Source organism: Pseudophryne corroboree (assembly GCF_028390025.1).
Source record: "Pseudophryne corroboree isolate aPseCor3 chromosome 3 unlocalized genomic scaffold, aPseCor3.hap2 SUPER_3_unloc_37, whole genome shotgun sequence".
Taxonomy (NCBI): Eukaryota; Metazoa; Chordata; class Amphibia; order Anura; family Myobatrachidae; genus Pseudophryne; species Pseudophryne corroboree.
The window spans coordinates 830,544-842,560 of NW_026967527.1; the positions used below are offsets into that span (position 1 = coordinate 830,544).

Genomic DNA, 12,017 nt, shown 5'->3' on the forward strand with positions numbered 1-12,017 from the left:
CTATCTTACCAGTAGCTTTCAGAAGCCAAACACATCACTCCTCTCAGGCCAGGAACTTCCGTGCACTCTCTGTTTCAATGGCCTCTGTTATCCTCAAACCTTTATGAGAAAACAAGAGAAAAGACAAAATGCCCTTGTGTGGAAGCACTCTTTGGGTAAAATATGAAAAAAATGAATGAAAAAAAGGGTGAATGAAGCCGATATGTGTATGTTAGAGGTGAGGACCCTTTAGTGGTCCTTCCTCTATAGAATTGAATAAAACTTAACTTTTAATGATGATCTATAAAAATTTCACTGAAGGTGAACAAAGAAGAATAAACATAAAATCTAGATTGCCATTGTACCAAATAAGGTTCTAGATATGGCAGGTGAAAATTGATTTTTTTGTGGTTGTTAGTGTTATTGTTAATAATAAACAATATGTACAAGTCACAGAAAGGATCGAATTGTAAGATAAGCTTGAAAATTGATATTGGATTGCCTGAAAGAAAAACGGCCCACAGCACCTAGTATTCCCTGGAGGTCTCCCATCCACGTACTAACCAGGCCATACCTGCTTAGCTTCCAAGATCGGACGTGTTCGGGCGCATTCAGGATAGTATGGCCGTGGGCCGATTGTATCAGGAATAACTGGTGATGTTTTGTGCTGATTGAAAAAATGGTCTGAGTATTCAGCTGGAAGGCTGTGAGATTGTGGGGGAAATGTACTTAAATGTGCAAAGTGGTAATTAAATGAGCCTGCAGCAAGATAATCTGGAAAAAAGTGTTTTAGATGTTAAACAAAAAAAGAGAGAAGTTTTGCTGCTGTACTAAAAATACCTATCTAAAGGTTTTCATGCTCTAAATATCAAATATGTATGATCAGATATAATAAAATTAATAACAGCTGAAAAAAACATGCATTCCTGTTTAACCAAGATTGTAATGGTTAACAAGGCAGTTATTGATTCACTGCAAAAATAGGTTCAATCCTATAGATAGTAACAGCTGAGAAAAAAACCTGTATTCCTGTGTTAACCAAGATTGTAATGGTTAACAAGGCAGTTATTGATTAACTGCAATTAGGTTCAATCCTAGAGATATTAACAACGCAAACACTTAGATTATTGGTCCCAATGAGGGGGTCTAATGCGTTGTTGAAATGCCGACACAGTGTTTGTAGTTGTCACTACCTATTAAGTTTGTCTGCTGTAAATAGCCTGTAATCAGATAAATCTACAGAAGATTGATTGAATTGGTGCAGCAGAGAAAACAGTCTTTTTTGTCCATATATGACAACTTAAAAGCTTATAGTACAAGTCTTTGATCAATTAATTGAATAGATTCAATCCTGAATGAAAAAGTACGGAGCATGAAATAACGTTGCTGGACCCAGATTAAGGGTCTGAAGCGCTGTTAGAAAAATGGACACAATGTTAAAGATTAATGTTACCACTTCCAGTGATGTAGATATCCTTTGGAGTAAGGTGTCTGTCCTACCATAAGGCGACACCTTCTGGCTCTGTATTGGGTGGGTTACATTAAAGGGGCTGACTACAGAACACTTTCAGATAGACCTACTTTCACATGTCCAGGCATGTCCTCTAGCACACAATAGATGTTAACTAAATTAACCTTACTTAATCTGATTGTGTGGCCTGGAATCCATTGTGTGGGGAAGAATGAGGGGGGTGTATGGACTGACATCTGAGACTGGCTATATCTCCAATAGCAAACAAACAGGTTATCAAAGCAGTCACATGGGGGGGGGGGGGGGGGGAACGACGACATTATTTTACAAACTATAATACAATAACCAATACATTCATATATATACATCTTCATATGCATTCTGTACAAAACATCAGGCTAGACATATTATTCCCTGATAAACACAAACACATATAACAGAGGGATGATGTTTCACAATAATATGTGATGTCCAGTTCTATTGGGAATCCAGGCAGCATGCTGTATTGGTGATAACCAAGTTCTTTCCTGTCTCTTTACACTAATGCACTGAATCCAGAAACAGGCTGGCAAAAAGTACTCCTCATGAGCCAGTTGGGGCTGTGTCCGTTACAAACCTCCCCTACTTTTTCCAGCTGCTGCGATTCAGTGACAAGAGTAACCCATTTGGGATGGGCAGACATCACATCTGGACCGCCTGGGTCAAACAAGTGTGGGCTTACATTTCCATCTGGCAGTGGAGGGTCTGGGCTCAGCAGTTCACAGTTTTTAAGACCCCCTCCAGTATCCCAGGCACTGTGTTTAAACAGCCTGATTGGTGGTGGGTAACCCCTATCATTAGAGGTGCTTCCCTCACCACCCTCCTTTTTAGGTGACAACACTCCCTTTATATTTGGCGCATAAGAGTGGGGAGTGAGCTGCATCAACAAAATCTGGTCTCTGGGGTCCTCACTCTCCCTCCCCAACACTATATTCCCTGGGAACTCCACCTCCATCACCTCTGGTGCATCTGGACAGTGGTTTGCCTCCCCCTCCCCTATTTTGAGTGACATTACTCCCTCTACTTCTGAGATATCACAGGGTAGCACAATCTGCATCACCAGGCTTGCATCAGGAAACCTGGCAGGGATAGTCAGTGGCTGGGGCCCTTCTTCTGCACTTAACCACTGGGATGAATTTGGCTGCAGGGGAGCAGCGAGTATCTGTAATTCTTCTACACGTGCTCCCCCCTCAAAAGCCTCTACCCCCTCCCTTGGGCCTGAAATGTCTTCTACGCCCTCAATTGATAATTTCTGGGCCTCCCCTAGCATAGCAAACTGGACAGCTGGTTCAGGTGCCACTGACAGACTAGACCTCACCTGCAGTGGTGAGTCCTCAGCCCTTATCAGCTCCTTGGTACCCTTGACACCAACATCTTCTTGGTACTGGCATTCGTTCACCAGTTCCTCATCTTCCATCTCTGAAAATGAAAAGCCTGGAAGCTGCATTTCTCCCAGGTCTATTGCTGTATCAAGCAGATCATGACTCTGCGTCTTGTCCTCTGTGTGTGGTGCATTGAGCCCTCCCACCACAGGTACCTTAGCTGACTGGTTAGTCCTTTGTAAAGGAATGCTGTAACTCAGCTGTTCCTGATATATTCCTTGCATAGGGTAGCACAGGGTAGCATTCACTGCACTTACCCACACTGTATGGTCCAGACTCCATGTACGCCTTTCTGGGGATAACTGCCTCCTGAAGTGATCCAACACACTTTGCTCCCTGGTCTGTTCACTCCACCTTAGAGTGGATTCCATCAGCCGACTGCTCGAGCTATCCATCCTCTGACCCAGTCGCTGGCTTGGCAAATCTCCTCCATGCAAAACTTCAGACACCAGGTTGGGTTGCTGGCCCATTTCCTGGAGCACATCCTGATCAGACAGGGGAGTCTGTAGAGTATTGAACACTGTAGAACTGTTGTCTAGTAATCCCAGGACCTCCTTTATTACCCGCATCCGATCCTCGGGTGTCGCGCCATCTCCCAGCGCTTCTAGACGGGCCTGTAATACCTCCGGTGTCCTTTCAAAAGTTTCTCCAACCTTCCCTTCTCCGAGGGCTTTCAGACGGGGTTGTACTAACCCTCGGGATCCCACCTCCGATCCTCCGCTCTCCCTGCGGTTACTGGCATCGAATGTCCCGGCTGTAGGTCTCTACCATTCCGTCACTTGTTCCTCATTGTCTGACTCCTCAGAGTCCTCCTCCTCATCACAAGGGTGTTCTTGATCCCATTTCAGCAATTTCACAATTAATGATTCCTTTACATCTGTTACGGTCACCTTAATACCTCGTGCTCGACAGACCATATGCAGGAATCTCTTGTTGAGGTTTTTGTACACCTCTGTTTCTGCCTCCATACTGCTGACTTTCAAAATGTACTAACAACTTTTCAGCAAGATACCTGGCTACTGTGTGCCAAACTGTTTACAAGGCTCTTAGGTGCCCTCCGCTGACACCACTCGCAGCCTTACCCAGGGTAAACTGGGACTGAGTAATCCCACTGCTGCCACCAATTGTGTTGATACTGATTCTCTGATCACTCAGATAAACAGTTTAGTAAAGTGGCAACTGCCCTTTATTGTAAATATACACACACAGTACACAAAACAGTAACTATTACATGCCAGGATGGTATCCTACTTACTAAGTCCCCACAGTAGTTTAGAATTACAGTCTCCTGATGTCACATGCCAGCAGTTCCATGTCCCCTGGTCTGGGATACCAGCTCACACAGTGCCCTTTGCCACTGACGGCACCGCAATGCCTAGTCAGTGTTTCCACTCCAGAGGTACATCCACTCTCTCTGACCTTCTGTGTAGATCTCTCCCTCAGTGCACGTCCAGTAGCCTCTTGAAGCCAGTGGATTCCAACAATGCTTCTAGGCCTCAGCACACTGGCAGCACTCTCTTACCAGTAGCTTTCAGAAGCCAAACACATCACTCCTCTCAGGCCAGGAACTTCCGTGCACTCTCTGTTTCAAATAGCCTCTGTTATCCTCAAACCTTTGTCTGTCCTACCATAAGGCGACACCTTCTGGCTCTGTATTGGGTGGGTTACATTAAAGGGGCTGACTACAGAACACTTTCAGATAGACCTACTTTCACATGTCCAGGCATGTCCTCTTGCACACAATAGATGTTAACTAAATGAACCTTACTTAATCTGATTGTGTGGCCTGGAATCCATTGTGTGGGGAAGAATGAGGGAGGTGTATGGACTGACATCTGAGACTGTCTGTATCTCCAACAGCAAACAAACAGGTTGTCAAAGCAGTCACATGGGGGGGGGGGGGCATTATTTTACAAACTATAATACAATAACCAGTACATTCATATATATATATATATACATCTTCATATGCATTCTGTACAAAACATCAGGCTAGACATATTAGTCCCTGATAAACACAAACACATATAACAGAGGGATGATGTTTCACAATAATATGTGATGTCCAGTTCTATTGGGAATCCAGGCAGCATGCTGTATAGGTGATAACCAAGTTCTGTCCTGTCCCTTTACACTAACACACTGAATCCAGAAACAGGCCGGCAAAAAGTACTGCTCAAGAGCCAGCTGTGGCTGCGTCCGTTACAGCTTCCACCAAGTAACCTGCAGAATCTTTTATGTGATCTAGAGTTAAGACCATTTCATCTTTATCAACTGTGTCTATATTTGCAAGCACGTTGTCTGACCATTTTTCCACAGCGTTACCGACCCATGCACAAGCAATCGTGGGTCTAAGTAACGTTCTGGTAGCCATATAAAGGGACTTCTAATTTACGGTCAGCAGGTTCTTTTAACGAAGCCGACCCTGGGGCAGGTAAAATAATTTTCTTAAAACAGCCTAGAAATTGAAGTGTCTACCATGGGGGGTGATTCCCATCTGTTCCTGTCCTCTTCAGGGAAGGGGTACGCTAAACGTATCCTTCTAGGAATAATAAGATTTTAAACCTACCGGTAAATCTTTTTCATGTAGTCCGTAGAGGATGCTGGGGACTCCGTAAGGACCAAGGGGATAGACGGGCTCTGCAGGAGACATGGGCACTAAGAAAGACTTCAGATTATGGGTGTGCACTGGCTCCTCTCTCTATGCCTCTCCTCCAGACCTCAGTTAGAGAAACTGTGCCCAGAGGAGATGGACAGTACGAGGAAAGTATTTTAGCAATCCAAGGGCAAGATTCATACCAGCACACACCAAACACACCGTATAACTGGGAACACAAGAACCAGTCAACAGTATGAAACAACATAGCATCGGCACAAAACCGATGAAACCATAACATAACCCTTATGTAAGCAAAACTATATACAAGTCTCGCAGAAGTAGTCCACACTTGGGACGGGCGCCCAGCATCCTCTACGGACTATGTGAAAAAGATTTACCGGTAGGTTTAAAATCTTATTTTCACTAACATCCTAGAGGATGCTGGGGACTCCGTAAGGACCATGGGAATTATACTAAAGCTCCCAAACGGGCGGGAGAGTGCGGATGACTCTGCAGCACCGATTGAGCGAACAAGAGGTCCTCCTCAGCCAGGGTATCAAACTTGTAGAACTTTGCAAAATGTGTTTGAACCTGACCAAGTAGCAGCTCGGCACAGCTGTAATGCCGGGACCCCTCGGGCAGCCGCCCAAGAAGAGCCCACCTTCCTAGTGGAATGGGCCTTAACCGATTTAGGCAACGGCAATCCAGCCGTAGAATGAGCCTGCTGAATGGTGTTACAAATCCAGCGGGCAATAGTCTGCTCTGAAACAGGAGCGCCAACCTTGTTGGCATCATACAGGACAAACAGTGATTCTGTTTTTCTGACTCTAGCCGTTCTGGCCACGTAAATCTTCAAAGCCCTGACCACATCAAGGGACTTGGAATCTTCCAAGTCACGTGTAGCCACAGGCACCACAATAGGCTGCTTCATATGAAAGGATGATACCACCTTAGGCAGGAATTGAGGACGGGTCCACAACTCCATTCTATCGACATGGAAAACCAGATAGGTGCTTTTATGAGACAAAGCCGCCAATTCCGATAGTCGTCTAGTCGAAGCCACGGCTAACAATATGACCACCTTCCAGGTGAGATATTTTAACTCCACTGATTCCAGCGGTTCAAACCAGTGCGACTTTTGAAAACTCAACACCACGTTAAGGTCCCAAGCTGCCACCGGAGGTACAAAAGGAGGCTGAGTATGCAGCACTCCCTTCACAAAAGTCTGTACTTCTGGGAGAGAAGCCAATTCTTTTTGAAAGAAAATGGATAAGGCCAAAATCTGAACCTTAATGGAGCCTAACTTTAGGCCCAAATTCACTCCTGTCTGTAGGAAGTGCAGGAAACGGCCCAGATGGAATTCTTCCGTAGGAGCATTCCTGGCCTCACACCAAGAAACATACTTTTACCATATACGGTGATAATGTTTAGCTGTGACATCCTTCCTAGCCTTAATTAGAGTAGGAATTACATCATCCGGAATGCCTTTTAGAGCTAGGATCCGGTGTTCAACCGCCATGCCGTCAAACGTAGCCGCGGTAAGTCTTGGAACAGACAGGGCCCCTGTAGTAACAGGTCCTGTCTTAGAGGAAGAGGCCACGGATCTTCTGTGAGCATTTCCTGCAGATCCGGATACCAGGCCCTTCGTGGCCAATCTGGAACAATGAGAATTGTCCGCACTCCTCCTCTTCTTATTATCCTCAACACTTTGGGAATGAGAGGAAGAGGAGGAAACACATAGACTGACTGGAACACCCACGGTGTCACTAGGGCGTCCACAGCCACCGCCTGAGGGTCTCTTGACCTGGCGCAATACCTGTGTAGCTTTTTGTTGAGGCGGGATGCCAACATGTCTATCCGTGGCAATCCCCACTGACTTGCAATCTGTGAGAAGACTTCCTGATGAAGTCCCCACTCTCCTGGATGCAGGTCGTGTCTGCTGCGGAAGTCTGCTTCCCAGTTGTCCACTCCTGGGATGAAGTCTGCTGACAGAGCGCTTACGTGATTTTTCGCCCAGCGAAGAATCCTGGTGGCTTCTGCCATTGCCACTCTGCTCTTTGTCCCGCCCTGGCGGTTTACATGAGCCACTGCGGTGATCAGAACCGGTAGATCGCAAAGCAAAGACTCCGCTTGACGAAGGGCATTGTATATGGCCCTCAGCTCCAGAATGTTGATGTGAAGACAAGTCTCTTGACTTGACCAAAGACCCTGGAAGTTTTTTCCCTGTGTGACTGCTCCCCAACCTCGGAGGCTCGCGTCCGTGGTCACCAGAATCCAGTCCTGGATGCTGAACCTGCGACCCTCTAGAAGATGAGCACTTTGTAGCCACTACAGTAGAGATACCCTGGTCCTGGGTGACAGGGAGATCAACTGACGCATCTGTAGATGCGACCTGGACCACTTGTCTACTAGGTCCCATTGGAAGGTCCTCGCATGTGTTATGATTCCAGTACTCCTGACCGGAGGAGATCTAATGACAATGGCCAGAGTACTGGAAGGGGAATACTGGTTACGGGAGCAGGAAAGCCTAGTTGCCCCTGGCGCCCTAACTCTATTGTCTCACCCGTGCTATCGGAAATCCCTTGCGAGACTATGGTTTCTTGAGCCCCTGGCAGCCACGTTTGAAAGGCGGATTATGTCTGCCCAACTCCGGTGCCCCCCGATCTTAGTGAGAGACAAAGGGAAATCCGAGGCAGGATGCTGACAAGAGGACCTCTGACTAACAACAGGCCAAGGGCAACAAGCTAACTAACCAAACTTAAAGTATGCGCGGAAAAACCGCCAGATAAAAGGACAACCAAAATCCACTAGTCCATACTCCTACCCAGCACCGCTGGATACCAGAGTAAATCTGTGGGAGCGGAATCCTCCGCAAAAAAAGCTCCGAAACACAAATAATAAATAATAAGTAATAAAGAGGCCAAGCCGCAACACACGGCTACGCCGCGACTCACGAACACCACTGGATGTTTAACGGTGCTCAGACAGGACTCCAGGAACAGATGACGACTTCCGAGTGCAGGACAACTGAGGACAGGAACGACCGGATAAAGTAGGACTGGAAACACTCTCAGCAAACAGATACAGCATGCAGGAAGCTATTACCGGCGTCTGTGAGAAGCCCTGGGAGTGTACTTAACAGGGAGTCCTCCAATCAGCTGTTTAGAGGCTGATTGGACTAAATGCCGTGCAGCTGCCTTGCTGCACGGCCAGGAAACAGGTGCCCTTATTATTCTAGATGGACCCAGCAACGGGGAAAGCGGTCCGCCAGTGGCGTCCCCGTTGCTAGGGTCTGTGCGGCTCCGTGCGCCCGGCGTCTTGCGTTGCCAGGGAGCCGGCGGCTGTACGCGCACGGCGTCCCAGGTTGCTAGGCGCTGGGCCGCACCGACGAGCGGACCCCGGCGCCTAACAGCATGGAACCTGCCGAAGGGAATGGCCTCGTAAGACGCCACCATCTTCCCTAGGACCCGAGTGCAGTGATGAACTGACACCTGTTTCGGCTTCAATAGATTCCTGACCAGAGTCATGAGTTCCTGGGCCTTTTCTGTCGGAAGATAGACCTTTTTCTGGTCTGTATCCAGAATCATACCCAAGAAGGGTAGACGAGTCGTAGGAACTGCGACTTCGGGAGATTGAGAATCCAGCCGTGTTGCTGTAACATCTTCAGTGAAAGCGTTACGCTGTTCAACAACTGTTCTTGCGATCTCGCTTTTATGAGGAGATCATCCAAGTACGGGATAATTGTGACACCTTGCTTTCGCAGGAGCACCATCATTTCTGCCATTACCTTGGTTAAAATCCTTGGGGCCGTGGAAAGCCCAAACGGCAACGTCTGAAATTGGAAATGACAATCCTGTACCGCAAATCTTAGGAATGCCTGATGAGGCGGATATATGGGGACATGAAGGTATGCATCCTTTATGTCCAGGGATACCATAAAATCCCCCCCTTCCAGGCTGGCGATGACCGCTCTAAGCGATTACATCTTGAATTTGAACCTTTGCAGGTATAGGTTCAGGGATTTTAAATTTAAAATGGGTCTGACCGAGCTGTCTGGCTTCGGGACTACAAACAGGGTTGAGTAATAACCTTTCCCTTGTTGGAGTAGTGGAACCTTGACCACCACCTGTTGAAGACATAATTTTTGAATTGCATTTAAGACTATCTCCCTTTCCGGGAGGGAAGACGGTAGAGCCGATTTGAAAAACCGTCGAGGAGGCATCTCTTCGAATTCCAGCTTGTAACCCTGGGAACAATTTCTATTGCCCAGGGATCCACCTGTGAGTGAACCCAGATGTGGCTGAAAAGACGAAGACGTGCCCCCACTGTGGCGGATTCCCGTAGTGGAGCCCCAGCGTCATGCGGTGGATTTAGTAGAGACCGGGGAGGACTTCTGTTGATGGGAACTAGCTGTGGTCGGCAGCTTTTTCCCTCTGCCCTTACCTCTGGCAAGAAAGGACGCACCTTGTACTCTCTTGTTTCTCGGTGGCCGAAAGGACTGCATATGATAATGTGGTGTTTTCTTAGGCTGTGAAGGAGTAAAAGGCAAGAAATTTGAATTACCCGCCGTAGCTGTGGAGACCAGGTCCGAGAGACCCTCCCCAAATAATTCCTCACCCTTGTAGGGTAAAACCTCCATGTGCCGCTTCGAGTCGGCATCACCAGTCCATTGCCGGGTCCACAGGACACGTCTAGCAGTGATCGACATAGCGTTGACTCTAGAACCCTGTAGGCTAATGTCCCTTTGAGCATCTCTTACATATAAGACAGCATCTTTAATGTGTCCTAGGGTCAATACAACTGTATCCCTATCTAGGGTATCAATACCCGTCGACAAGGTATCAGTCCACGCTGCTACCGTGCTACAAACCCAAGCCGACGCTATCTCCGGTCTGAGTAAGGTACCAGAATGTGTGTAAATGGACTTTAAAGTAGCCTCCAGCTTGCGTTCAGCAGGATCCCTGAGGGTAGCCATATCCTGGGATGGCAGCGCTATCTTTTTGGATAAGCGCGTCAATGCTTTGTCTACGCGTGGGGAAGATTCCCACCGTATCCTGTCCTTAGCTGGGAAAGGATGCGCCATAATAATCCTCTTGGGAATCTGCAGTTTTTTGTCTGGAGACTCCCAAACCTTTTCAAATAACTCGTTCAGCTCGACAGAAGGGGGAAAGGTAACCTCAGGCTTCTTTCCCTTATACATAAGGACCCTCGTGTCAGGGACAGGGGGATCCTCTGTGATATGCAGTACATCTTTTACGGCAATAATCATATATTGAATACTTTTAGCCAATTTTGGCTGTAACTTTGCATCATCATAATCCACACTAGAATCAGAGTCCGTGTCGGTATTTGTGTCAACTAGTTGTAATAGTGGGCGCTTCTGAGACCCTGAAGGTCCCTGTGACATAGGGGCAGGCTGGGGTTGATACCCTGCATGCACCCTTGCCTCAGTTTTGTCCAACCTTTTGTGCAATAAATTTACATTAGCGCTTAAAACATTCCACATATCCACCCAGTCAGGTGTCGGCGTTGTCGATGGAGACACCACAATCATTTGCTCCACCTCCTCCCTAGGAGAGCCTTCAACCTCAGACATGCCGACACACGTGTACCGACACTCCACACTCTCAGGGAATCCTCTTATCTGAAGATAGTTCTCCCCTTTGGAGAGACAGAGAGAGAGAGAGTATGCCAGCACACACCCAGCGCTATAAGACCCAGGAAAAAACACCTAATAAAATGTTTACCCAGATAGCGCTGTTTACATATATGGAAAACGCCAATTATGTGCCCCCCTCTCTCCTTTAAACCTTCTGACCGTAGATAAGCAGGGGAGAGTCCGGGAGCTTCCTCTCAGCGCTGTGCTGTTGAGAAAATGGCGCTGGTGAGTGCTGAGGGAGAAGCCCCGCCCCCTCGGCGGTGGGCCTCTGTCCCGCTCAAAATTAATAAAAACTGGCGGGGGCTCTTCTTATATACAGTGCCTAGCTGTATATAAGATTATTTTGCCAGAAAGGTGTTTTATTGCTGCCCAGGGCGCCCCCCCTGCGCCCTTACAGTGACTGCTCTGTGTGAGGTGTATGGGAGCAATGGCGCACAGCTGCACTGCTGTGCGTTACCTCAGTGAAGAACATGAAGTCTTCTGCCGCCTCTGATGTCTTTTTTCTTCTCATACTCACCCGGCTTCTATCTTCCGGCTCTGCGAGGAGGAATGGTGGCGCGGCTCCGGGACGGACGGCGAGGGTGAGACCTGCGTACCGATCCCTCTGGAGCTAATGGTGTCCAGTAGCCTAAGAAACAGAGGCTACTTACAGTAGGTCTGTTTCTCTCTCCTCAGTCCCTCGCTGCGGGGAGTCTGTTGCCAGCAGAGCTCCCTGAACATAAAAAAACCTAACAAAATACTTTCTTAACAGAAACTCAGGGGAGCTCCTGTAATTACACCCATCTCCTCTGGGCACAGTAATAAACTGAGGTCTGGAGGAGGGGCATAGAGGGAGGAGCCAGTGCACACCCATAGTCTAAAGTCTTTCTTAGTGCCCATGTCTCCTGC

At 47.6% G+C, this 12,017-nt stretch overlaps 1 pseudogene; it reads right to left on the bottom strand.

The window, feature by feature from the left end:
• Positions 1 to 494: 494 nt before the first annotated feature.
• On the bottom strand, positions 495 to 612 carry LOC134984130 (5S ribosomal RNA; annotated as a pseudogene).
• Positions 613 to 12,017: the final 11,405 nt, after the last annotated feature.